This window comes from Centrocercus urophasianus, unplaced genomic scaffold (genome assembly GCF_019232065.1).
Source record: "Centrocercus urophasianus isolate 14NV4802_14NV808 unplaced genomic scaffold, USGS_Curo_1.0 seq_23, whole genome shotgun sequence".
NCBI classification, from domain to species: Eukaryota; Metazoa; Chordata; class Aves; order Galliformes; family Phasianidae; genus Centrocercus; species Centrocercus urophasianus.
This window is the reverse complement of record NW_024884789.1, coordinates 5,178,229-5,204,965: the sequence shown is the minus strand read 5'-3', so window position 1 is coordinate 5,204,965 and position 26,737 is coordinate 5,178,229. Positions and strand designations below refer to the sequence as shown.

General features: G+C 45.9%; 1 long non-coding RNA gene across 4 annotated transcripts; it reads left to right on the top strand.

Moving 5' to 3' along the window:
• Positions 1–319: 319 nt before the first annotated feature.
• LOC122163460 lies at positions 320–24,458 on the top strand. Of its 4 annotated transcripts, none has more exons than XR_006169938.1 (2): positions 320–467; positions 16,091–24,458. It is a non-coding gene; the product is annotated as an uncharacterized LOC122163460 (long non-coding RNA). The 4 variants fall into 4 exon arrangements; XR_006169937.1 differs by lacking the exon at positions 320–467 and adding an exon at positions 4,112–4,330; XR_006169939.1 differs by lacking the exon at positions 320–467 and adding an exon at positions 4,341–4,487.
• The last annotated feature ends 2,279 nt before the right edge of the window (positions 24,459–26,737 follow it).

The window sequence follows — 26,737 nt, the reverse complement described above, 5'->3', positions numbered from 1 at the left end:
GGTAACACTCATTATTGCTATCCATGGCTTTCCAGCCATACAACGGACAGACAACTACATGACAACTCTGCACTGCCTCCTGAGGGTTCTGTGTGCACCAATGGAGAGACAGAACTCTAACAAAGAGAATGGCAGTGCTCGAGGTTGTCTTAATTGAGTGCTAATGGGTCCCAACCGGGAGACAGGCTCAGCTGGGTGCCATTTGCTCTAATTGATAAGAAGCCCTGATTGGGTCCTTAGACGGTGCTGGTTCCTCACTGAACTTACTAAAGGGAAGCTGGAAAAGGAAATCCCCATTGCTTAAAAGGGAGAAGTTTTAGTTATGGATTTTCTGCTGCAAAGCAAGTGGAAAGATTTTAAAAGAAAAAAAACGCACACACAGTGGAGCTGAGAATGGGAGTGTAGTGGATCAAATGAAGTTGCTTTGAAGAAATTATTTTAACGTGGAAGGAAGTTGTTCAGTGCAGGTAGGAGAAGGGTCTTTGGCAGGGGTTGCTGGCAGTTACTGATAAATGAGAGCTGTGGTTCTGCTCCTGCTGTGCTGCTTAGGCAACGAGTGAGCTGGGAGATGGGGAGGCTGCAGGAGGTGGGAATGCTGTTGCCCGGCTCCATCCTTGCTTGTAGCTGTAGAGCTGTACGCACGGCTTGCAGGAATGCCCTGTGCTGGAAGGAAGAGTCTCTGGAGCCTCCCAGTTGAGGTGTGGCTCATCAATATCGTAATGTGAGGATGCTTACTTGAGCTTGGGTGGCTCTAGTTGCTGCTATGTGAGCAGTGGTGTAGAGCTCTGTGTTTGTGCTGCCATGGAGGAATGGGGTCAGCAGGAGAGCAGCTTCCTTCAGGGTGGCTCTGAGTGTGCTGGCAGTGCTGATACGAGTGACAGTCTTCAGCTTATAGATGAGATAGCTTCTGTCCTCCTGGAGCATGCTTGTTGCAGCCCTTGCTCACAGCTGGGATAGATGGGCCCGAAGGAAATGGGATCTTCTGCTTGTTCCTGAGTCTGCCAGAGTTAACCCTGTGCAAGTAAAAAGGAAGCTGAGTTACAGAGAGGTCATGCTTCAAATGAGGTCCAGCAAACCTAAATTTATCCTGTTCTCTGACAGAAATTAGATTGGAACGATGCAAATGGTGGAGGCTGCTGTTTATTTTGCTTCTGTGTTGCTGAAAATCCTGGACGTTTTCCTTTTTTGGCCAAACTGCCCCATGGTGCCTGACTCGATACCTCCAGTGTCTCAGCTGGAGCCTTTCAAGTCTTTCTTGCCCTTAATTTCCTTTCCTGCAGGAGGAGGGAGTTCAGCAGACATTATACAGCCTTGCTGTGATGCCAGGCACTGACAATAGCCTCGTTACTGAGCATCTGTCTTCCTTTCCCTTTTCCTGCTAGAACTATGAAGCACTCACAGCTGTAAAGGCAGCTTCTGAGCATGGCTCACCTGCTTGATGCAACTCGAAGGAGCTCCTTAGGGAGCCCCTGTAAAAGTATCCAAGGGATGGCCGGGTATTTTGTTAGGGTGAATATCTTGCCTCTGATGCATTTTTTTGTTCATGTCTTTGAGCTATAACTGGAAACAAGTGTTGTTTTTCTTTTTTTAATCGCAACCTTAGATGGTCAACAGCAGATGCTCTGGGGGAAGGGGTGAGGGAGCAAGCAAGGGACGACCCTTGTGCTGGTCTCTCAGATGCAGCTACCAAACAAGACTGCCATAATCACATGAATTCTGTGTGTCTCTGCCAGTGAAGAAAGAAAACTACAGCAGGCATATCAAGGAGTCCAGCAGAGTCTCATCACTGAGTGTGCCCTGCTGACTTATCAGCTTTTAAATTGCTGACAAATGACAAGTTCCTGTAATGATCCAGTTCAGGGGGTCCCTACTTGGAGAAACACTGGGATCCTTCTGGCAGGGTCATTACTGGATGTCGTTAATCACTGATTTGATATTCAAAGCTGATGGCAAAGTCAAAGCGGGTCAGCGTGCTAATGGTCATCAGCAGTGGCAACGACCAATTTCCCCAGAATTATTGTCAGCACAAGCAGCAATAAGCAGCTTAGGAAAGGCAATCTTTTATTTTTACATGGAAACCAATATGAGGTGGGTTGTATGAGCAGAGTGAACCACCGCCTGACAGGAGGCAGACCTGCTTCTAATTGGGAGAAGAGAGATGCAATTGTAATTCTGCAGGCAATAAATGTTTCTCAGCTGAGAGCATCTGCTGTCATCTTCAACTGAGGAGTTAAGCAAGGTGATGCTTCTGGTTAGTGTGAGGGAGCTGGTGTTCTTCACAGGTGAGTGGTGAGGATGAGTCCATCTTCGTGGCTGGAGAATGGCCCCTGGTGTGTGGCAGAGTCCTGTGTAGCCCAGTTTGGAGGTGGTGTTGTGAGTTCCTGAAGCTATTGCTTGGCTCTTTCATGGGAGCATGCTGCCTAGAAAGGCTTCAAATTCACCTTCTGCTTTCTGGCCATCCCAGAGATACCCCAAGAACAAAAGGCAGGTTCCTGGTGCTTTTCTCCAGTCCCACATATGGAGGCACACAAAGAGTGCAGGCTGCTGGTCTGGCATGTGGGCAATTTGCTGTGGACCCTCTCTTTTATGTCCTGTGGTGCCCTGTTCTGTTACAGAAGCTCAATCTTCCATGAATGCAAAATATAATAAAATACTTTATTTAGCTGTTTTTGAACACCTTAATGAGTAGTTTTCTTTCATATATTTTTATTCACTTTGAAACTCAAATGAGATCACTAATTCCACCCCAAGGGCCTGAAGCAGTGCTGCTGTTACTGCTCAAAGCAGTGAGTGGGGTCCTCCATCTGCACTTCTGCCTGCACTGATAGATTCAGAGCTGCTGTGCTGATGTCTGTGTAAAATCAGAACAAAAAGATGACCTCTGCCCTGTGCATCTCCCAGACTAACTCCATCCTGTTATCTCATTTTTCTTTGGGGAAGAAGGATTCCAGCTTTGCTTCAGGGGTTACTCGTTGCTCTGAATTATTGTCTCAGGATATGTGAATCTGAGCTGCATCTTGAAATTATTTCTATGGAAGTATGTGTGGTGTGAGAACAGTACCTCTGGAAATTGGGAGAATGGGACAAGTGCTGTTTGATCATGCTGACCTCTGCCAAAGGCAGGTTTCCATCTGGGGTTGAAGCAGGAGCTTCATCTCTCATTGCTGCTCTGCTGTCTGAGTGGTTTTTGACTGGTGCAAGTTTGTCCAAAATGGACACACATGTACTAGGATTTGGACTTGAGACTAGCAATTAATTTCACATAATACCTTTGTTGTCCCTGCCTTCCACCACATTTGAACTGGTGACCTGGAGATGAAAGTCACCATAGTCCCTTAATAGTCCCCTGAGGCAGGCAAGGCAGCCTCCTTGCTGTCTGTGCTGAAAAGGCTTTTTCCCTGCCTTCCCCCCAGTTTAGCCCTCACCCACCCCCTTGCTTCCCACCTCCTCCAGCTCTTCTTTGCCTGCTGGGCATGACCAGGATAAAAGGAAGAGCAATGAGAGCCATATGTGGACCCTTTTAACCCCTCTGTATGGCCTGTGGTGAGTCTGGCAGTGGCAGAGTTGTGTGATCCCTGAAGGTCCTCTGGATTACTTGAGTCTCTGGCCATGGCACTGAGAGGGGGTCATGTCCTGTGGAAAGCCCCTCTGATCTTACATCTTCTAGAGAAGAAGTGAGGATGTCAGTCTTCTTGCCTTCTTGTTTGTGAGCCATGCACCTGGGGTCCCCATCACCTGGCTGTGCCAGTACCTTGGTGAGGTAGCATAGCTGTTATCCTACTAGTGACCAGACCTGCTTTGGGATGGGTGGCAACCCCTCAGCACTGCTGTGTGGGCTTTCTTCTACTGGTGGTGAAGGTGCCATGTTTTGGGCTGCATCCTTGGCTATGAGAGCTGGAAAGTTCCAGGCCTTCCTTCAGGCTTTTGCACCTCACTGCAGCATACTCAAACATTCTCCCAGCTCTTCTGCAAACAAGTCCAGAAATCAGAGAAATGCTGAAAACCCCACGTGTCCCACTCTGCCTTTGTTGGGCAGGCTGCCAGATGGGCGACACAAGCATGTTAGTAGGAGGGCTTTTTGCAGCAGGCTCCACGCTGGAGGCTGCTACAGCCTTCCACATCTCCCCACCAGCTGACACTGAGCAGGAGAGGCAGCCCTTCCCCAGCCAACCAGTTCTTCCCCTTCTCTCACAGACATCTTAAGGACCTTACAAAGGCTTTTGCATGTGGGCTCATGGCCCTGGCAAGGCAGAAGCTGCCTGCGGGCGGGATAACCCCCATTTGGACAGCTTGATGAAGACATCACTCATCAGGCATCAGCCCTCTCCAGGTAACAAATCTCCTGGCCCTGCTTTGCAGGAATGTCTGCAGTCAGCACTCACACCTGAGGCTGTCCGCCTTCAAAGCCCTTCCTCTCTTGCGTGTGCTGCTTTTGGGATCAGGCCCTGAGAAGAGCCCCAGCCAAGCACCTCCCGGCTGTTGGAATGGTGAGAGAATGTCAGCATGGGGCAGGAGGGAGGGGAAGAGGGTTGGTCCTGCTAGAAGGAACCCAGCTTCCCCTCTAGGTTTTCAGGACCCAGCTGGGAGGATGGCTAATAGAGCTGGGCTGCTCCATTAGCACCCATTCCTACCTATGCCTTTTAATCAACCCTACTGTACAGTAATGGTATTATTAATAATGAAACTTTTGTACCATATTTTTTTTATCCACCCCAAAGGTCACAAAGTGAAGTGGAAGAGTGAGAAAGGGTTTACATGTGTGAAAGATGTTAGTTGGTGAGGTTGGTCCTGGTCTGTGAGTTAGCATCCCTTGGTGTCTTGCCACGAGGAGGTGATGAGATGGCAACTCAGTCTTTCTGCTGTCATGCAGGAATAATACAGTGAAGGTGCTCAGCTGCAAAAGTGAGGGCTGGTAGCCCTATGAGGCTCTATGTCTTTTCTACACTGTATGATAGATGGGGGATGGCCTCTTTTCCCGGGTGATAATAATAGGATGAGAGGTAATGGCATTAAGTTATGGCAGGTTCAAGTTGGATATTAGGAAAAAATAATTCTCAGATGGGTGAGGCATTAGAAAAGGCTGTCAGAGAGGTGGTGAAGTCAGCATCCCTGCAGGTGATCAAGAACTATGGGGGTGTGTGGCACTGAGGGATGTGGTCAGTGGGCATGGTGAGATGGGGTGTGGTTGGACTGGGTGATCTTCGTGGTCTTCTCCAATCTTTATGATTCCTAAAGTAGGAGAGGGGAATGTCTATGAAAGCTGTGTCCGAGTTGTCTGTTTGGAAATGGAGTTGGGGTGGGTAGGTCTGTGCCCACTGAACTTTGGGTAATCTGCTCCACTGCAAGAGGACCACTGTCTGCCCAGCGCACTGCATTGTGCATTCCCACACCTCCTGATGGATTTTAAGTGGATTCTGCTCTGCACTTCATTTTCTACACAAACTTTACTCCACCAGGATAATAATGAGGTTCAAGTAGGGAGACTTTTATATTAGTTGGTCAGGTGTCAGAGGAAGGAATAATTTCTTCTTCCATGCGAGAGGACGTCCAGCCACGCTGCAACGTGGGTCTTTGAAGCACTGTGATGGCTTTTTGTTAGGGAGAGAAACCTCTTCTTGGAATAACAGGAAATATTTCCGCAGTCCTTGCCATGTGTCCCAAAGTATGAATTGCCTCTAGCACATGGAGGGTGCTGAAAATAGCAGCATGCAGACCTTCTTGGGGGAAAAAAAAGTTAAATAAGTGGACACATGGTAGGAACCGGGAGAGAGGCAGTGATGGAGCCCTTCCAGGGAAAACAACCCTCTGTTATGGGTCACGGAGTAAACACAGATGTCTTGAATTGCAAGTAGCCAGAGGAAGGAGAGCAGAGCCATCATGTGGGATGCAGAAGAGGGTTTGCCTTGTGGGCAGCCCTGCTGCGATGTTGGCTGTGGTGTGGGGCAGCAGTCTGGTTTAGGCATGAGCTCGGGGGATGGCAAGACAAAACCCCAGTGATTTAATAATAATTACTGATTTAATAATTTTTAAGCATGCATTTGGTGTTTCATTTTGAAACTCAGTTTGACCGTGTTCTTCCTGGAAAGGGAGTAAGAATAATCAGGGCTGCAAAGAGAATTGCTGTGCAATGAGAGGTGGAGTAGCTCAGCTCTCTGCAATGAAGAGGGACCTGGATGCTGACCTCACTCAGGCTGCAGGCAGTTGCAGGAGGAATAAATAGTAAATCTGGGCTTATTGCCATGAATAATATGATGTCTTTACATCCTGACCTAATTGTATTAATTCTTCATGGCAAATATCATATGGAAGTGGCTGATTAGTACCTAGCAATGAGACTGGTATTGGCCATCTGGTGCTCCTGGCTTGGAAGGAAAAAAAAAAAAATTGAGATGAAATAAAACTGAAAACCATTATAAGAGTCTTTCAAATAATGAATTAGCTGGATTCATTAAATTCCAGTTCAAATTTGTCTCTACTGCTACTTGTTACTAGCCAGGGCACAAGGCGGTTGCATGGCTGTATCTAGGAGGACTGTGAGGATACTCCTTTTGCCTCCTCTCACATCTCCTTTTTGCAGCTTCTCTTTTTGCTTTCCCTTTTGTCATCACCCTTGTGTCCCTTTGCCCCTGCAGCTCACTTTACACCTAAGAGGCAATGCCATGTCCTCCCTGGCTCTAATTCTGGGGTGCAGTCAGCATTCAATACTTGCAAGGAACAGAAAGGGGCAGTTACCCATTGAAAGCAATACCATAAATGAGCCCTGTTCCCTTGCTCTCAGATATGAGATGGAGCTGTCTGTCTTCATGTCTGGTTTTCTACATCCCTAATAAACTCTGGGTTTGCTTTTAATTTAGACCTTATTTTCTTTTCCCTCTAATAATTAATGATTCAGCCTGGTGGCTCCATGGAGCAAGAGTGCACTGTAACCAGGGCCTTTTGAACAGGCTTCTTATTAAGTGTGCATGTTATGTAAACCCTGTAACGTTAAGGGCGAAGGCTTGGCGTTGGTTCTTTCCTAGGTTCCAGGATGGAATCTTTCCCTGGGTTTTTCTTCACCTAGGACTGTAACATTTCCCTTTAGTCTTCTACTGTAGGTATTGAGCTGCTTTGAGGAGATTATTTTGCGACTGTGGTTGCAGTATGATGGGTTTGGTCACCCCGAGGCTCCTCTGACTGCAGGTTCTGCTCCCCTGTATGGCACAGGGCTCTGACAATCTTGCTACTGAGGGCTGACAGGCAGCTGTCAGGCTGGGGGGCTGCAGTGGGGGCTTTCCTGGATATTTCACTTAAGCAAACAACCCTCAGGTGGGATCTCCTTCTTAGTGTTCATGAAATCAGTCTGGGTTTTGAACCATTGACCTGCAGGTCAAAGGCTTCCTGCCCTGCTCCATCCCCCAGAGAACAAAGCCTATTGTTAGCCACAGCTCAGGTACAGCTGCTCTGATGCCTGGCTTTCAGCGACTGTTTGCTTTTGGAGCCAAATATGCAGCTCCTCAGTGTCACCCCACTGTTGCATTTTGGCTTTTCACACCTTCTTTTCATTCCTTCAGGTTAAAAAAAAAAAAAAAAATGGGAGCTGACAAGCCATATACCTTACAGCGGGCCAGCTCCTTTGTCCTTCAGCTTGTTCCCAAACTGCCACTGGTGTGTTGCAGGTGTTCTACCCAATAGTGGATCTGCTCAGCTCACCATCTCCTGCAGCCCCTCTTGGACTGCGTCTTGCTGAATGCCAACACCCACCTTTTCTACACACTGCCAACCTGTTTGATGTTCTTATATATCAGCCTGGGACTTTGTGTGATGATGTGCCCATGAGGCCAAACTTGTATGTTGTGCCATGTTTTTGGATGGGTGTTGTGATGTAGTGAGCACTGCTTCTTAGAGTGACTGAGCCCATTAGGGACAGGCATCCTGCCCTAGGATCGCTCCACTTCCTAGGGATAAGTGGCTCTCTGTTCTGTTATGGGGTCCTGATGATCATTACTAATCTAAAATAAAAGGCATCTTGCTTGAAAGAAAACCTTTACCAGCTGAATATGGGAAAGTTAAAATACACTGAGTGCTGATTGATGAGGACATGATATGTTATGATCCTTTTTTGGCTGTGGTATGTGGATGACTGATTGCCTTGTAAAGACAATGTGATTAATATGGAAGGTAAGCTATAATTAACAGTAGTGTTCCATGGGGTGGGAAGGGTGAATTCGGCTGGATACCTCTCCTTCCCCATCTGTAACAACACATCTGTGGCTATAAAGCAGGTATTAGAAGTATACCTGGCACAGTGTGTAAGAAGTGCTACAAAGAGAGTTGCAAATAAATAAAACAAGCTTTTATCGGCTGAAAAAACAGGGGAAAATAGCAAGTGACATCAGCTGCAACTGACAGCACTGTGCAAATATGTGTAATTATGTAAGCAATTTGCTTAGCATTGATGGTATCAGTTGTGAGATAAAAAAAACGTCCTGGTGCACTGTGGGAAGGTCCATGTGAATCTCAGCAGGGCCCACAACCCACCCCAGAGCCCTGTTCCGACCCTACTATGTTTGCTCACTTGTTCCTGTGTTAGTAGGACCCAAATGTATTGTTTTCAAAATATTCTTGCTTCTCTCCAGTAGTTTTACTGCTACCAAATCTGTTCTGTGCCCCAGCACAGCAGTAGGTGGTTATTTAAAACAATACATTTCTCTTCTGTGCGGTTCCTTCTCAGAAGTCTCCGCTTGTTTGGGATTTAACTAGACTTCTGCATGCAAATTTAATGTGTCGTTATGGCATACTTAGGAATAATTAATATGAAAGGGTTGCTTGGAAATTAGAGCGAGGGACAGATTTGTGAACTCAACCCCAGCAGTGCTTTTCCTTTAAATGCTGGAGCTGATGACAGGTTTGATGTGAGAGTGTCAAGTGACATTTACTAGCCAGGAGTATTTATATTTTGGATGTGTGTGGTGGGAGAGTAGTTTCTTTTTTTTTTTTTTTTTTTTTTTTTCCTTCACTTTTTTCTGTTCCCAAATTTTGCAGCTGTGCTTTGATTTACACGAAGCAGACAAAGTTGTGAGTTTACAGCATTCCAGTTCCTTCCCTCATTAGGAACCTGGAATGGCCATTCCAGCAGTCCCATGGGGAAGGGGCTGCAATACCCTGAGCACAGCATGAAGGCAGCTGAACTTATCTCATGAAATCTTGGCTAAAATGGGGCAAGTAGAGAACTGTCTGGTATGGCAAGGAGCTCTTTTTCTTTGTTTTGACTCATCATGGAAGGTTGGAATTACAAGGGGTGCTCTTTCACTGGCTGACTCCTTCACTGCCTTTCTGAAAGCACAGTTTGGGGGGGCGGAAATGGGGAAGCCGTAGATTCTCTTGGAAAAGCTTGGAGGGGATGGAAGCCTTGTTGTATCAGAATAAAATTGGCTTGCTATAGAGGAGGGGGGAAAAAAAACTCCCTTGGAACAGCTGGAGCCAATCCCCATCGCAGTCAGGATGTAGGGCCAGATGGTCAGGTCTGGTTTGACAATTATATATATTTTTTTAATTTAAAAGAAAACATGCTTTTGTTTGGGGGAAAGAAAATAATTGTTACCAATTCTGCTGCGAACAAATGTAATGAAAATGTAGTCCTTATTCTGAGAAGTTCACAGCCTACGAGTGACTCGGGTATCATTGGGAGTATGGAGTGAGGAGGGAGCAAATCAAGGATGGGAGGAATCCGCTCTTTTTTTTCTCTGGCTTTTGGAGCCCAGCAGAAATACAGAGAAAAATTGCTGGCAGTTGATGTATCGACCTGTTTTCATTATAACTTTGGTGATTCTTTCAACTGAAAGAGAAGATATGATATGTCTTGATTAAATGAAATGTCATCCAAGTGTTGAATTAATTACGTAGAACATGGGCAAGGAGTTGGTACTGTATTAATTTGGCTGCTCTGGAGAACACATCAATAGGCTGTTTGCAAGTGATAACTTCATACTGTCATCTTCCTTTAAGGGATCTCACGGCTTTTTGCAAACATTGATATATTGAGCTTGGTAAAGGTAGCGAAGTATTAAAATCTCCCTTTCATACAAGACAGAACAGCACTAAGAAGGCTTTAAGGTGTTTGTTCTACAGTTCAAAGGTGAAGGGAGTTTGCACAAACTCCCATATGTAGGGCTGGTCCCTAAATCACAGGAATGTTAAAGTTAGAAAAGACCATTAAGATCATCTAGTCCAGCCATTAGCCCACCCTGCCATGCCTGCTAACCATGTTCCTCAAAACAAACCATTAAAAGCCTTTCTGGTGCCTCGTCCTACTGAGCTGCACCAAAAGGATGGTGAGAGAAGATCCAGTTCCTGTGGTTTTTAGTAATGGAGTTCTTAAATGAGTACCAAGTTGTGTCCCTGCTTGTGGCTCATTAAGAACTGGTCACAGCTGGGGGTTGGCAAAGATAAAGATTGCTTTTTCAAGCCCAGGCTGATTCACAAGTGAGTTGTCACATAATGCTTTCTGGAGAAAGTCAATTGTAAATCAATAGGTTTGGATTTGAAAATGGCTTTTGGCAAATACGTTCTTTTTAATATACCTACGTTTGCTAAAGCAATACTAAAGGTGAGGTGTCAGGAAAGGTTAATCTGAGCCAATGTCTGAGTGGGGTCATGTTTTATTTGAGATGTCTTCAAGCTTGCTTTGAGCATGTTCCTTGGACTTGCCACCACATTTAATAGGTCACCCAGGGCTTGAGGAAGGCTTGAATCTGAGACCTGTGACTTTGTACAAGTGCTCAAAACCTGCCTTTTTGAAAGACCCCATGGGAAGAGGTACAGTGATTGATCAGCCCACGGTGTTGCAGCCCCAAGTTAGCTTTTACTCAGGGCAAGACAGGATAATGGTGCAGGCTCACTGCCTGCTCAACACTTCACCTTCCCATAAAGATGGCTAGGGCAGATTCTGTTGTGTCAAAGCACGGAGCCCTCCCAGCCAGGTAGTGTATATAAATAGCAGGAATCGTTACTGGCAATCATTGCGTGAGATTTTATAGTGCAGACGTAGTTTTATGGTTATTATTTATTTTTATGGTTCACTGGATCAAGGCCCCTGTTTACTCCATAGCGCTCCAATGTCAACAATTATCAGGCAGTTGCTAATTGGGGCTGGATCAGAATCAACAGCCTATCACTGAATATCTCTGTGGGTGACATTTCTGACACCTCCAGGATCGATGGCAACAAGCCCAATGATGCTGAGGAAGCCAGAAAGTTATCCCATTTCCCTATGCCCATTTCAAACGACGAGTCTGAAGGACTAAACGAGTCTTGATTTCCATCCTGATGAAAGCTAATGAAGCACGGAGGAACACAGTTAAGTCACAAGCAGTTGTTGTTTTTCTTTTTTTTTTTTTTTTTCTTTTTCATTAGTGGCTGGATGCAAGGGGGGGATCAAGGGTGGTTTTGGTGTTAGCGGCTGTATGACCGAGCAGGATGTTGTTCTGGAGAATTAGACCCAGGGATAACGAGGATGCAGACAAGGGAAAAAGGAAGAATTAATTTTTCTATGCATTTCCACCGGGGCAAAACAAAAATGCTGCTCCCCACCTGCTCTACTAGTGACAGCCAGGCGTGTGCCTTGCCATCCTTGTTGTCCCCGTTGCCATCCAGTTGCTCTGGTGGCAATGCTGCAAGCCCTGCAACAGCTGCAGCGTGGGAGGTTGGCTTCATTCAACCCAGCATCTTCTGCAGCTCGGGCGGCAGATCCGGGCAATGCTTCTGAGCTGTGCAAACAATTGACATATGTGCAGTGAGGACTGTTTGAAAATGTGCATTTGAAAGGTTTTAATTCTTGTGTGTGTGTGTGTTTTTTTTGTTTTTTTTTTAAAGAATAAGCCACTCCGCTTGTGTGCCATGCGGGGAGGTTGCAAACTCCCCAGAACTGCTTCTCCCAGCCCTATATTTCACCTCCCTTTTGATTGTGCTGTCATTTTGAGACTTGAGATAATAGGCCATTATTCTCAGAATTGCTATTATATTTTATTAATAGGATGGGAGGTGGGATTTATTGTCACAAACTCGGTATGATTTGCAATCATTGCGCTCGCAGCTCTCGAAAAGGGCAAATCATTTAGCTGCCTCCTTTGATGGATGCGGGCTCTGATCTGTTCCTCCCTACTTATCCAGGTCTTCTCAGCATTTGCAGCCTATGGGATAGGCCCTGCTGAAGTCGTTGGCACGACCAGCTTGTCCCTGCACAGTGATGGGATGGAGGCTGAGGTTAGGGCTGATGGCAGGAGCCCAGCAGATCTGAGTTCTCCTCTCACATCTGCACGTGTGGGTGTGTACATGATTACAGAGCCCGAACAAGTCTGTTCCTGTTTGGAAGATCAGTGTCAAAAGTGTGTTTTGTAAGAGCTGGCCGGGCTCCTGTTTTCACATTACTAACTCAAAGCAGTTAGCTGCCTTTTTTGGGGGCCCTCTGCTTTCCCAAATCAGTGTGCAGCTTTGTCTTGTCCTTTATAAGGGCTGCAGGAGTTGGGAGGATGCAAATCAGGTCTGTTTTCACAAGGAACCTCTTGGTGGAGGTTAGTTTACCCCAGCGGGCTGGCCATGGTGTTACAGCATGGACAACGTGACCTGTGGTGGTAAGGAAAAATAACCTGCACTGGGGGATGGGACCAACTCACTGAAAGACTCCTGGTGCTTACAAGATAGGAGCAAGCAGGGACATGCTGGATCTAGCTCTGTCTTTCCCTTTGTCTCTGTGCAAATCTCAGTTCCTCCAACCCTCCTGATGCTTGCAGCAAGGAGTTTGTTTTCTTTTCTCCTGAAGTGCTTGAACACCTGAGGCTGAAAATCCTGTTCTTGCCTCTGCCTCCCCCTTGTTCCTGTAGTGCTGTGCTTGCAAACATCTCCGGATGTCTGGGAGCAGCAAGGGGCTGGATGCGTTGGCAGGCTGCTGTGCTGCTGGGGATATTGCGCTGGGTCCTGCCACCCCTTAGGGAGAGACCTGCTGGTCTGCCCCAGGTTCTTCTAGGGGGTGTTTGTTGGTCCCTGGAAACAAAGTTAGGACTACTGCAGGGGCACCATGCTGAGTATCGCCTTCATTCATTGTCCCTGGGGAGTTAGAATCTTAGAACCACTAAAGTTGGAAAAGACCACTAAGGTCACCCAGTCCAACCATCCACCAACCCCCACCATGTCTACTGGCCACATTCCTCAGTGCCACATCCCCATGGTTCTTGATCACTTCCAGGGACAGTGATTCTACCACCTCCCTGGGCAGCCTGTGCCACTGCATCACTGCTCTCTGAAGAAGAAATGTGCTGTAATATTAAACCTGAACTTCCCCTGGCACAGCTTGGTGCCTTTACCTCTTGTACTATCGTTGTTACCTGGGAGCTGAGGCCAGCCTCTACCTTGCCACAACCTCTTTTCATGCAGTTTTTCATGCAGTGATCAGGTCTCCCCTGAGCTCCTCTTTTCCAGTCTGACTCGGTTCCCTCAGCTGCTCCCCATCAAACTTGTGTCCAGACCCCTTACAGCTTTGTTGTCCTCTGGATGTGGCCCAGTGCCTCAATGTCTTTTTTCGTAGTGAAGAGTACCTCCAGCATTCGTGAGTATGAGCACTGAAAAATATCCTCTGGGACATTTAAAACATTACCTTAGAGCTGGAGATGGGGTGAAATTGTCCTGTTTTAAAGTAATGTTTCACATCATGCAGCTGGGGCTGCCGTGAAGCTGGCTATGTGAACCTCATGGTGGAAATGGGCAGGCTGGGGTGGTAGCCTGCCTCCATCAGCATGAGGAGGTGGAGAAGGGATGGAGAGCATGCTTTGCTTTGTCAGCATGTTAACTATCCCTCTGTTTTTGGGTTGTAACATCTGGGGTGTGGGGGGCAAACAGCAAGAGTGGCCCTCAGGGGAAATGAGACACCTGTGGTGTTCAGTTGCTAGCCATTGCCTGGCTGTTTTCGCTTTCACATATTTCTGCCTGTCAAGCCCAGAAAAATGGTATTTAATTTGGAGATAGGCTGCACAGATGGAATAAATATATGCATACCAATGGCTTTGGTTAGGTTTAGGTATTTGTTGAGGGGGCAAAAACGCTTCGGTGTTCTTCGATGAGGGTCTTGCATTTTATGCAAAGGAGGAATTTAGCTTCATAGCTGCCTATTAAAGTTGTACCAGTCGTCTCGTCAAACCTGCTCGTATCCTGGGTGATCTGTTGCAATCTGAGTGTTTGTCAGACTGAAAGAGGACGCTGAGATCTGGCCTATGGGAACTGGAGCACGGGAGCTGCCTCTTACCCATAGGTAAAGGAGCTGGAAGGTGCTTGCCCTGGCACCTCTGCCATCAGTCAGCATTGACAAACTGATATCCTGTGTGGAAGGACACGAAGATCTTTCTGGAAAGAAATGCTCCCAGATATTCTTATTGACAGAGGTGGAAATAGAAATGGGGATTATTGACTCCCTGCTCAGTCTGTAACCGGCAGGTTCAACAGCTGAAAGAAATCAATTGGGAAGTCAGTGGGTGCTTCATGGTATTTTAGCACTACGCTTCCAATATTTCTAACCGTGCTCTATTAGGACTCACGCTCTGGAAAATCCCATACCAACATTGCAGTCTGGTGTTTCCAATTGCAGAGCTGTTAATAACTTGCTGAAGATTAGGACAGGGACTTCAAATGTGAGGATCTGCACTCAGGACCTGGGTTGGCATGTTTGGTTTTTACTACCTCCTTCTGCAAGAAGTAGAATGCAGCTATCGTGTTGAGCGCTGCTGTTCATTAATCCGAGCTCTTTGGAGTAGTTTCTTTTGTTGTAAATCAGTCATTAAGTTAATTCTGTGTCTGATTCATATAAATTTTTTCCCCAGTTTGTAGGGTTTTTTGAAATCCAGTTCTTGCACAGCTTCTTTTCTCTGGTTATTGAGTTATTAAGGTCCTATCACTTCTGGGAACAGGGTTCAAAAGGTCTTTGGGGAGAATAGGTTTGCATCCTGAACTTGGAAGCAAGTGCTACAGGCCCCATTTGCCAACAAGGAACCACAACGCTAATTATTTTTGTTGCTTATTTAACTCTTGATGGGTGCCATGAGCCAATTAAAATCACCACTGTTACTTAGAGTTGCATGTAACCTAAATGAGGAAGCAGGAGAGGTAAGTGACAGTGCCTTGTGTAGGAGGTTCTGCTGTTGTGAAGGGCAAGAAAATTAAAGTCAACTTGGAAGCTCACTTCTGTTAGAAAGAAATAAAAATAAAAAAGAAGCAGAGATGATGATCTCAGGCCTCCATCAGTGGAGATTTAAGATGGTAAATAGTGTAAAATCATGTAAGAACTCTTACAGCTCATTTGTAATGATACTGGATGGATGAAGCAAGCCATGAAGAAGAAGAACATCCATATATGTGGGACAAAATGCACTAGAAAAATTACAGTTTGGGCTTTAAAAAAAAAAAATCAACATCTTTCAAATGGCTCTTGAGAAAATTTTCTTTAACTGTGGGAAATTGGCATAATGATGTAAAGTCAGCCTGGAAAGCTGCACAGCACTTGTGGGTTCGAACAGTGAAATTAGAAGTAACGTATATGCTGAGCTATGAGACAGATATTGCCTTAATGAAAGGCATAGCAGTGACACTGCTTGAACTTAGTGTTTAGCCAGTGACGTCTGCACTTCACGAGAGCCCATGGGAGGCAATTAGGAAGGCTGCAGAAGGAGGGAATAATTTTACCTGTCAGCTTTGTAAGTGGGCAGCTTTTTGTGCGTGCGTATGTACGTGTATTTGTATGTGCATGAAATAGCCAGAAAGTAATGAGATGGAGAGGCTCGGTGGGGTCTGTCAAGGCTGTGGTTGGAGGTGGGGAAGCAGCTATTTTCAAACCCACAAGATTTATTTGTGGAACTGGTGCAGAGGTGGGGGGTGAAGGTAGCAGACTTTAGCCTTCAGGGCTTTCATCTGCTTTAAATTCAGGTTGTTTTTTTTTTTTTTTTTTTTTTTTTTTTTAATGGTTATTTGTGAGTGTGAGCAGGTAGGTTACCACATATGTCTTACGGATGACTTCATTACATTTGTATTTAAAATTTGTTCTCTGGTTATTACTTCTTTCCATGTTTTTCAGAATGTGACTGAGGAGTGGTAGATGGAGGAGGCTTCAAATTCACTGCATGCAGCTCATGGGTCTCAGGTTAATTTAGGTCAGCTGAGATGCAACACTGGATGAAGACTGCTATCATTCTGTCCAGAGTTAAGCCAGCAAGTGGAAGCTTTCTTTTCATAGAATTGTTAAGGTTGGAAGGATCTCTAAGATCACCTGGTCCAACTGTCAACCCATCACCACTCTTTTTGGAGTGAAGATCAAATGCCAAGCTGGTGCCAGCAGCTGTGCACAAGTTGTCCAGGAGTGTGCAAACACCAGTACTGAGCCCCTGATTCTTTGCCTCCACTGGTTTTGGAAGATACGGATATGCACCATAGCAATCTCATAGGATCTCCACCAGAGCAATGAGGGAGAGCAAGAGAACACTGAAATGCCAACTCTAAAGAAACATCTCTGGACCTTGGCTCTGTTGCTCTGAAGCTGAGATGGGTCCAGGTGTTCTGTCACTCATCAAAGTACCTGCTCTGCCAGAAGTCATTGGCCCATGTCTGTGGGCAAAGCGAATACACAGCAGAACAGCTGGGAACCCATCTCAAAGCAGTGCTTTGAGCTAAAACACTTGTGTGACTCACAGGCAGTTATCTTTGGTGGAATATGAATGAACCAGAGCTCAAAATCTTGGCTTGAACCAAGGGCAGAGGTAGAAGATGCCTCATTTAGCCTGAGGAATGCTTTTGACAGACACATTGCTGCCACATGGCTTGGCTGGGAAAAGAAGTTGTACCTCTCTAGTGAATGGAAAGATTTCACCGAAATCCTGCTGTAGCAACACCAGGTTGTCTCTTGATTGCTTGTAGTCCAGCAATGAGGAAGAAACTCATAGCTCATTCAAACTTGCTAATGGAAAAAATCACACTTAAGTCTATCTCATGTTCTCGTGTGAGTCACAGCAATGTTTGGTGCTTATCCTTGAGTGGAAAGGTTCTGGTGGGGAGGAGCTGCGGTGTTATTTTTCCAAAGGGCTGATTATTTAGCTCTGCCCAATTTGGGAAGTGGGGCTATCACTGTCTCGCTGTTATCACCCTTTCAGCAAGGCAGATAGCAGCCAGCACATTACTCACCACTACCCCATGGCTATCTGTTTTCTGATTACGTGTTACAAGAAGTGGCAGCCAAAGCCGCGAAGCCTCTTCAGCACTGGCTGAAGCCACCTCCTATGGGCTGTGATGCTCTTGTCCTTGTCACCTGCCCTGGAGGCTGCGAGCCTTGGTGACTCTGCTCTGTTGGCACTCAATTAGCCACTTCTGGGAATTAACGTGTGGGGAGGCTATAAGCTGTTCTGCAGATAAGTTCTCTAACTTGCCAAAACTGCAGTAATGAGGGAACTTCTTTATAGTTAGAAAAAAAGCAGCTCTCAACCTGTTGCTTCCTTCTTCCTGACAGCTGGCTCTGAGGCACCACAAAGGTATTTAACCTCTTACTGCCACTTTGAAGCTCTGCACAGGGTTTCAGTGGCTGCACGGGAAATTCTTACAGCTGCAAAACAGTGCTAAGATGGGGCCATTCAGTACAGAGAAGCCACCAACTTCTTGTTGCAAATTCATGATGCAGAGTGGACTGCAGACCAGTTTGCCTTGCGCTCATCTGGGTTTGCTCCACTGTGTGCTCATATGTGTTAGAGTTGTGGGTCTGCATAAGCAGCTGATGTTCCTGTTTTTGGAAGCATTTGCTCTTTTGCTGCTGGATTGAACCGAAGATCGTGTTCTTGACATGTTCTTTCAGGATTAAAATGAAAGTTTCTGGAAGATAGGCTAGGAACTTTCTCTATAGTTCTGCAGAATGCCTGGAACTCCTAGCAGAGGTAAGCTTCAGTGGGGTGATGGGAGAAGATGGTGTGAGAAAGCACCTGTCATTTCCTCTAGGCATGACAGAGAGGTTTTAGGATTGCACATAGGACTCTCCTATTCCATGCTGCTGGGCCTGCTGGGGATGTGATGAATGCAAAAAACACAGCCTGCACAGAAGCTCTTAGATGAATTTTTTTTTTAAAGTAGGGTTCCTGCTTTAACTTGCAAAGACATGGAGGTGAGAAAGCTTGAAGAGCTATTAATGCCACCAGGTTGGTTTGATAGGAGTGGAGGCAGAAGGTTGCACTTGTTCAATGTAGTGCTTGGCATAGTGCTTTGTGTGATCACCCTTGAGTCTGTCCCACTGCTAAATGTCCCCTTACTGGGACAGTTTGTGTGGACTTGTATAGAGGAGAATGGGAACAGAAAGCAAGCGGTGTTCATTCACAGCTGTCGAGGAGGATGGAAGATTGACAATTTTTGTCTCACAAAAGGATAAGTGATGCTGAACTCTCCTTAGACCGATTCCAGTTGAACACAAAGCATTTTAACCTCTTAATCCTCACTTCTGAATTATAGCTCAGACATTCAAGGTTGTGTGGCTTTTTGGAATTTCTCCCCCGTGTGTGACCCTGGTCCCAGACAAATAGTAGGGCAGCTCTGACCATCGCTCGGTGCATGCTGAGTGCTGAGCAGAAGTGCTCATCCTGTGATCTCCTGGCTTGTTTGCCTCCCTGTCTGACCCTGAGAGGAATTCATGGGAATCCTCACTGGGAAAGAAGCAAACCTGAAGCGACTATAGATGTAAAATGTCATTTCCCACTGTGACACGAGGAATCTAAACCTGATTTTTATCTTGCCCTTCTAAGGAGACCTCCTCATCAAATGCTGAAAAGCTCCTCCATGTTTCCCAGTGTGCAGACCTCAATGACTGGTATCAATAGTGGTGACACATACGAATGCACTATTTCCCTTTTGGCCTTGTTTGCATTATTTTTGGTTTTCATGTTTGGGCTTTGGCGTAAAAGCCAGCAGAGAGCCTCTCATTTAGTCAAGGCCATTTCAGCATTCATTGCAGATGAGCATGGTGCTCCAGGGAGCTAGTTGTATACTGGGCTTTGCCAGTGATTCATTTCTGGACGCTGCCTGAGCGATTCCCTCTGGGCCTCAGTTTCCTGTTCTGTAGAATGGAGATAATACCCGTTTATGGCCCAGGGCTGCTTTGAAGCCTTTACAAAGTTAGCGAGTGTGTGTTTGGATGAAAGTTGGGTTTTTTCTTTTTTCTTCTTTTTTTCGTAAAGCAGATTCAAAACAAGAAGTGCAGCTTTCATTCAGGAGCTTGTATGAAGTGATCAGGATGCAGAATTCCTGCTCAGGATGAATGTGTCTGTGCTGAGCACTGAAACAATCATCATGTAACTCTTCTAAAAGCACCCACTGTTGGTGCCCATGGCAGGGTTGGCCGCTATTCATTCTTTTTTTTGTTTATTTTATGTAAATCCTTTTTTCCTTGTCATTGAAAGCACAAACAAAAAAAAAAAAGAAGGGGGGAGGAAGAGGGGGAAGACGAAAAATAGAGAATTTTGTTCTGTAAGCCCCATAAAATCGATTCATCCCGACGAAGGTTTTAACGGTGCCAACCCTCTGCTCGAGCCTAAAAGAAATTCTCCTCTTTCTCCCGACTGTCACATGGTGGGGGAAGATGTGAAAGCAGAAATGAAAGAGGTGCAGACTTGTCCCCTCGCTTTTCTTGCCTGGTTCCCTTTATGTGTGCTCTCCCACCCCCTCCACCTCCCTCCCTCCCTCCCTCCCGCTCTGCCTCAGTTCCCATTGAAATGTCAAATGCAGCAGTTGTCTGCGAGTGAAAGAGGGGTTCCCTGGTGGGAACGGGCTGCCCTTCTAACCTGTAGGCCTCGGCTCTTCTCTTCTCCCTTTTTGGTGTTTCCCATTCCCACTTTCTCAGCAGATGTTGTGTGGCTGTAAAGGAATGAGTTTCTTTTCACCTGGCCATGTGAATGGGCTGGCACAGAAACCGCTCATTCTCTCAGGCTCTGGCAACAGCTTACACAGAAAGAGATTGTTTCTAAGAGCTGTCTTTTTTATGCTTTCTTCCCTTTTTACTTCCCTTTTTTTTTTTTGTTTTTAAGAAGGAGATAGGGAGAAAAAAAAAAAAAAAGAGGCGGAGAGAGAAACTGGCTGTATTTTAAGCTTCCTCCTTGGGTGCCAAAGGAGCCCTCAGAGTTTTGTTTCTACCACTTTTGTTCCTTTTATAGCTGGGATTCAAGCCGCGGGCTTTCAGCTCCCCTTTGTCTTAGCCCCGCTTTTCCCAAGCAGTTGACATCAGAATTGTATGGCAGGATGGAGGTTCAGCCAGGAGCACTGCCTCTGCTTTAGTCCGGGGCTGTAGTTTTCAACTCTCTCAGCAGCTGACTTGTGCAAGTTAGCGAGTGTGTGACATTTCATGTGCTTTCTGCAGGAAAAAGATTTACTTTCAGAAGAGTCCTGCCTGAAAATATGTGGCAGTGTGGTGCAGAAATGCTCAAACTATCTTTGTGGTGTTTTCTTTTTTTGTCACTCTGCTAGTTGAGATAGCAGAAGCAAACTTCAAGTCAGTGAAATAGAGGTTGGGGAGTTTTCATGCTTTGTCCTTTCTCCCGTTTTTGCCTTCCTGGTGTTGCTAGGTGCCTTCTGCTCTTTATCATTTCATTGTGAATTTAGGCTTGGTCAACTGAAGAGCAGCAGAGAGGTTCCAAGGAGAGATGCTCCTGATGGCTTCGTGCAGCCTGTGTTTGGCCAGGTCTCTGCTCAGAGCTCATTACACTGAGGCTTGGTGGATATTCAGGAGCAAATGGCAACACCTGGGATCAGGAATTGTTTGGTCTCATCCCACCCTGATGAGACAAACGCACATGCTGAGCCTGAAAAATGGACTTGTCATTTAGTGATTTAATGAGTAAATAATGAACCATTCTGAAAATACTGCTGGGATATTATGCCAGTGCTTCTCTCTGAGTATTTACACACACTTTAACTCCAGTTGTTTTTTGTTGTGTGTGCGTGTGGTTTTTTAAAAATCTGAAGTTTATTTTTACAGTGGTGCTTGGAAGGCAGTAAATAATCCGCAAGGAATTAACAGACAAAAGTCTCTGGCTCTGCTCCACCCTATTGAAGGCAAAGGCAGAACTCCCATTTACTTCAGTGGAAGTAAGAAGTAGGGCCTGTGAGTGTGAAAGATTAATCACTTTTATGATCAGGATATCTTTGTGAGTGTTGGTCTTTGTCCTTTATCTGACTGAGGTCATAAACAAATCACGAGCATCTTCTCAGGTGGAATGCAGACCTGTGAAAACAAAACTTCTACATCTGAAAGCTTTTGGTAGGTTTTGTTTTTGATAATATTTTGGAAAGCTGAGCTCGGCGTGTTGGAGATGTTGAACTGACTCTTCATCCATCCTTCATGTGCGCAGCATTTCACTTCTCCGTTTGTACGAAGCGCCATTTTTGGAGATGTGGGACTGGAAGAGTCTCAAGCTGAACCTCCTGCCTGGAGAAATGAGCACAACACACATCCTCGACAAAAGCAAACGAGGAGGAGGTGGCTCATGCCTAGTAAGGAATGCTGCATGTGTGGTGCTAGTGATTAGGAAACATTTTTCTTTGTTCTGGTGCAGCCAGTGATGTTATTTGTGCAAGTAATAGGATGATATAACTAACACAGAGGTATAGTTTTTATTTAGTTCTGTCAATGGGCCCTAAGTGACCTCATGAAGGAAGCAAATACCACTGTCTCGAGTTTTAGATGGGAACCTGAGGCTCTACTGCATGGCCAAATACATAAGGACAGGGTTCAGCCTTTTCCTCAGTCCTATCCAGGATCTTATCCTCTGCCTTATGAAAGCTTTATCCCTAAAATGTGTCTTGAGAGAAGGACTCTGTATTGTAGTTTTCCTATTGATTCCTTTCCTGGAGTTTATGCCTTTTGGAGGAGATGGGGCATTGCTAATTGCTTCAGCTGTTCTTGACTGTTACAGGGCACTTGAGCAGAACTGTGCGGCCAGAGCGTTTGTACTTTGTAAAATAACCCTTCATCCCTGCAGAATGGAAGGATTAACAAGTTTAGCCTCCTTGATTCATCTTGAATTATTCTCTACACCATCTTAGTCTGTGGTGCAGCGTAGCTGAAAGTAAGGCAGAGCTGCCACTAGATTAGCTCAAGATGAGTGCCACAGAAATGAAGTGCTATTGTCGTTCTTCAAGCAGTGACACTGACTGAAATAAAGGACATCTGGGTAGGAAATAACCGCCTGCTATCCATGGTGTACCCCAGCTTGCCATGAATGCTGGCTGTGCTAGGCAACCAGCAAAGGGAGATGCAGGCAGCTGTAAGCCAGGCCAAAAAGGGAGAGAAAGAAAAGACCAACCCTGAGAAAGAAGGGTGGGTTCTTCCTTGCTATGCTCTGAGCTGGAAGTCTTTTTATTCTCATCTTTTGTTGGGCTTTCCCCCTTCCTTTTCATGCCCCAGCAGTGGGTCTGGGTGCAGGGGAGCATTGAGTAGTCATGTTCCACCCCTCCTGTGGGTTGTGGGGGCTGTGGTTTGGGGATTCTATACAGCTGTGTGTGTGGCATCAGACTGCAATGCTGTTTGTGACCCATGGAAGGGAGGGTGACACCCATGGCTCCCTGAAGGATGTGGGTCTGAGTCTGGGTGTTGCCAGAGCTATAGATTCACCTATGGGTAAGCAGCTAGCCACAGCATGCAAGCCTTTTTGAGGCAGCTGGTGGCTGATGTGGTCTACTCAGTGCTTAGTCTCCGTTCATTTTTTCCAGTCTGATGCTTTGAAGAAGGCAGTGGTGGGTAGAAAGATGCCAAACAGCTTGCCCAAGGTTTGAGGAGAAGCCTGTGGCAAAGGGGAGTGGATGGGCAGTGGAACTGCAGCATTGGCCCTGAGACTGTGACAAAATGGGACTGTGAAGTGAGAGCAGGGTGCTCTCCCTTTGGTGATGATCTCACCTCTCAAATGTCTTTTTTGCTGTTTCTTTTTCCTTTGTTTCCATGTGCCTCCTGAAGAGAGGCTGCCCTGTTAGAAAGGCTTTGTCTCACTGCTTCCTTTATCATAATATGTGGATTTGTGGGCAATCAGTTCTCAAAATACGTATCAAAACTCTGAATTTGAATAATACTTGTTTCTCTCAGGTGCCTTCCATCTTTAAGCACCGGAGCAGTGCTACCCCATGGAGATTGGGGCGCTGGCAGCACCCCAGGGCTCTCCTGTCCTTTGGCACAGGTTGAGGCTGAATGTAGGGAGGGCTGCCAGCAGGGCCAGCTGTAGCTAAAGAAGCAGCCTCCAGAGGGAGAGAAGGCTTTCTCTCTCTCAGGCTTTTACAACCAGTGCTCAAAGTGAAATGCATTTAGAGAAGAAAAGGCTGGGCTTTCTGGCTGTACAAGACCCAGCCTTGCAAATCTGCTCAGTAGCTTCACTGCCTTTGATGCTCCGTTTTGGTTTGATCTTTCCCTTTGCTTCTGCTGCTGGCTGGGAACTATAAAGGTGTGCCTGGGATGAGGAATCTCACCTAAATGGATGCAGGTCTGAGGATCTTTTTTGGTCAGAGATGCATCATTCCCACGTTCAATAGGGCAAACATGCAACAGAAAACAAACGGAAAACTTTCTACTTCCAACAAGGAGCTGGCTCGTTAAAGACAACGAGAGCTTTGCAGCAGCAGCCCTAGAAACAGCACTGAAAGTTATCCCAAACATGTAAATGAAGCGAGCTCCAGCGATGGGAGGCCAAGCCACCATGAACCCACTGCATCGTGCTATTAATACAAAGAGGGGCCTCAATTAATTAAACTCTTACAGGGTGACGCAAAAGCATCACAAGAAATTTGCGGCGCACGTAAAGACAAAGCGTGTTGCACCATATCTAATTGCCAGAATAATTATTTTCTGCTATGCAAATTATCATGAACAAATTCACTGCAGCTCATTTGTGTGTATTTAATTATCATCAAGAGCTGGGGTTGAGGGACTAGATTTAATATGTTGGTAATGAAATAGCAAGAATTTGTGCGTGTGTGTGTGTATGTTTGCAGAGAACTCGTTATTTTACCACAGCTGGATTTGTTTATTTTAAATAAATCGTTATGGCAGATACAGTTTTGCATGTTTGCTCATTTGCCGATTTATCATAAAAACTGTGGTTTCAGTTATATGGGTGGTTTCTATCAAACACATATGATCCCTCTTGCTTGCAAGCGCCATGTTTCTGTTTTAAGGAGGAGCTCAGCTTGAAGAGAAGATGAGTTTGCATGCAAATCAAGAGTGGAGAAGCGGGAGGAATCGGGACAGCCATCATTGAGAAGAAAGCCTGGATGGATGTAGGTTTTGTGCTGGACTTTGGGTCTTCGTGCTTTCAGGATGAGTTTTAATTCCAGCCTCACCCATTTGTACACCAAAATGGCTCTTGGTTTGTATTTTTGTGTTGGCACATGTAACGATTCTATGATCATAACAAAAAGCAATAAAAGTGGGATGCAAGATACCTCTTCTGACTTTTATGTGGGTCTTTCTCTCTTAAGATGCAGGTTTTCTGGGCTAGTGCTGAACTGAAGATACTGAGATATCAATTAAACCCTCAAGTTACAAGAAAATATTAAATTTGGGAAGAAAATGACACTTAGTTGTAATTGTTTGCTTCCCTTGGTTTAGAAGCAATAGCCTGGATGCATTTGGCTTCCACCTGATGCCCAACCATTCCATGTGGTCACTGCTCCAAAAAGAAGTGGAGAGGTTCCCAAACTGCCTGGATCACAGCATGCTCCAGAGGTGCCAGGTAACTCTATGTAACTAGCAGTATTAGCCATAACCACAAAACAGCAAATATAAGCACTTGGTTTCCTCTTGTGGATTTGAATAGGAGATGTAAGCATAACAAAGAAGGGGTAAGGAAAGGACACAAAGGTATCAGTGTAGGACAGGCCAGCTTCTGGTGACATCACCTGAGCCCCGAGGGTGCCCACAGAACCATTATGTGCTCTGTCTCTATGCTGGTTTGCATATAATTGATGGTTCCTCCGAGGTTCTGCCTCCCCCTCCTCTGCGGGACGCCCTCTTCTATGTTAGTTTATTTTTTAAATAATTAACAGACTTTGTGACTGCCTGTCTATGCGTCCCCTTGGAATTCCTCTCCAGCTACTCTCATCCATCCCCACAGCTCCTCCCTCTCCTCTGCAGTGTTCTTTTCCTCTCACTGCATCTTAAAGCGTTGCCTTTTGTTTTGACTTCGCTGTGCAACACAATCTCTGGGCACTTTTTTTGAACAGGATTCCCTATTGCTGTTTGCTGGAGGCTGTAATTCTCTTCTTCCTAGCAGCTGCCACTCCTAGCAAAGATTTTTGGTCTGAATAATTCTTGTGGGTGGGTGTATCGCATTAGAGACTTCAGCTGTTACTGATAGTGAAGACAAGAGTCTGCTCCCCCTCTCCCTATGAATCCACCTTGCTATGGTGTGAGCAATAGAGAAGCCTTAGCACTTTTTTGCCACTGGGAAAATCTGCTGTGGGTTGGGCTGGTTTCCCTTCTGCTGCCATGTTGGCTTTTTCCTAGAGCCAAGTCCTGCTAGCAGTAGAACTGCTGGAGGCATTTTCTCCATGTTTTGTGCTCTCTATAAATGCTCAGTTGGAAGTGGTAATTTGTGCAAAATCCCTGACTCCTGGGGAAATGCTGGTTCTTTGGTCTGGATTTGGGAGTGAGAAATGCTAGGACTGTGCTTGTTTGGTTGAATGGGGCCCTGAGCAATCTCATCTGGCGTCCATTGGAGTGGTTGGCAACCCTGCCCCTATGGCAGGGGTGTTGGAACTGGACAATCTCTGAGATTCATTCCAACCCAAGCTGATTGGGTTGAACCCAAGATGATTGTTTCATCTCATCTGGACCTCCTCTCATTGTCAATGAAAGATTTAATCTCTTTCACCCATTTGAGGACCATCTACCTATTCTAAAAACTTTACAAGTGACCTTGCTTCCCATCTTTACTTGCCTTGGCTTGCTGCTTTCCAGACTACAGTCTTAATTGACACACAGCTTGTGGCATAGCTCGAGGCAATGCCAATAATGCACATATTCATGGCATGGCAGGCCCCCTCCCTCAGCTACCATCACTCAAAGCATACATCAGACAAGCTGCTGGCTTTGATGTGGCTCCTGGGTTTCCTCAAGAGAGGAATATTTGGAATCCCATTGGCACTGTTCCTTGTGCCAGACATCGCAGCAATATATATCATAGAATGGCTTAGGTTGGAGGGGGTCCTTAAAGATCATCTAGTTTCAACCTGCCTGCCATGGGCAGGGTTGCCAACCACTAGATCAAGGTAGAAAGGGCCCAGCACCCATTGGGAGGAATATTTTGCAGTTCCTCAGCAGAAAGGGCTCTGTTGGAATAATCAAGAGCACTGTGGGCTTCGCAGTGATGGGTGCTATGGAAATGTTAATGATTAGGGCTGGGAATAGTGATGGGAGCCATCTGAGGCACCTGTCAGAGGATGTTAGCCCTGCAATTAGGAGGAGGGAAGGGGAGTCACAGCAAGAGTGATGCTGTGGCAGGGAGGGCTTTTGTGTCAGCACGCAAAGCTTTTATTCTCTGCAGGGCTGCTGGGATTTGCTCTGGTCTCCTCCCAGACAAATTAACTGAGAACAACACCTGCTCCTTTAATATTGACCAAGCTAATGATAGGCTAACTGCTGCAGACCTGCACTTTCCTTCTCTCTCCTTAATGACGCATATGCGGGCTGTGAGCTCCCTTCTGTTTCCTCTTGCCCCCC